This window comes from Mastomys coucha, unplaced genomic scaffold (genome assembly GCF_008632895.1).
Source record: "Mastomys coucha isolate ucsf_1 unplaced genomic scaffold, UCSF_Mcou_1 pScaffold3, whole genome shotgun sequence".
NCBI lineage: Eukaryota > Metazoa > Chordata > Mammalia > Rodentia > Muridae > Mastomys > Mastomys coucha.
The window spans coordinates 47,023,902-47,025,114 of NW_022196909.1; the positions used below are offsets into that span (position 1 = coordinate 47,023,902).

The window sequence follows — 1,213 nt, forward strand, 5'->3', positions numbered from 1 at the left end:
GAGCTCACACAGGGCAGGAACAGAGCTCACACAGGGCAGGAACAGAACTCACACAGGGCAGGAACAGAACTCACACAGGGCAGGTACCTGCAGGCAGAGCCAATGCCGAGGCCAGGGAGGGGGGCTGCTGACTGGCTTGCTCAGCCTCCTTTCTTATAGAACCCAGGACCACCAGCCCAGGGATGGCACCACCCACAATGGTCCTCCCCAATGACCCACTAATTAAGAAAATGCCTACATGTATTGTCTCAGTTGAGGTGCCCTCCTCTCAGATGACTCCAGCTTGTGTCAAGTTGATATAAACTAGCCACCACAGGAGGCAGAGTAGAGGTCTAAGTTCAAAGCTGTGCTGTACTTCACAGCAAGACCCTGTCTCAGGAAAAGAAAAAAAAAATTAGCTAGGCTGTTTAGATTTTATATTAATATTGTAACAGTTGCTACGTCATCAAAATGAAAACACAATAGGAAGAAGTATAAATACTGCCTCTTGAGCTCTCTAGTCCCTCATGGTATATATCTGCCAAGGGAGTGCATAGAAATATTCCAAAGAGAGGTTCCAGGCTAATTTTGGGATTCTAGTATGAGTGCAGTGTTTTGTTTTAAGATATAATCTTCTCCGGGCAGTGGTGGCGCATGGATTAATCCCAGCACTTGGGAGGCAGAGGCAGGCGGATTTCTGAGTTCCAGGCCAGCCTGGTCTACAGAGTGAGTTCCAGGACAGCCAGGGCTACATAGAGAAACCCTGTCTCGAAAAACAAACAAAAAAAGAAGAAAAGAAAAGAAAAGAAAAGAAAAATGCACATGCAATAGAGCACTGCCCCTCCCCCTGCTGTGTGCCCACTGCCCCTCCTCCTACTGTGTGCCCACTGCCCCCCCTCCTACTGTGTGCCCACTGCCCTTCCTCCTGCTGTGTGCCCACTGCCCCTACCCCTACTGTGTGCCCACTCCTCCCCTGCTGTGTGCCCACTACCCTTCCTCCTGTGTGCCTACTCCTTCTCCCCTGCTGTGTGCCCACTACCCTTCCTCCTGTGTGCCTACTCCTTCTCCCCTGCTGTGTGCCCACTGCCCCTCCTCCTGCTGTGTGCCCACTCCTTCTCCCCTGTTGTGTGCCCACTGCCCCTCCTCCTACTGTGTGCCCACTCCTTCTCCCCTACAGTGTGCCCACTCCTTCTCCCCTTCTGTGTGCCCACTGCCCCTCCTCCTACTGTGTGCC

The 1,213-nt window shown here is 52.4% G+C and overlaps 1 protein-coding gene across 1 annotated transcript in view; it reads left to right on the forward strand.

Annotated features, from left to right (window-relative positions):
- The window catches only part of Fkbp5 (FKBP prolyl isomerase 5), a 91,371-nt gene that overhangs the window by 48,501 nt on the left and 41,657 nt on the right, over positions 1–1,213 (forward strand). The gene's annotated exons all lie outside the window — the stretch shown is intronic.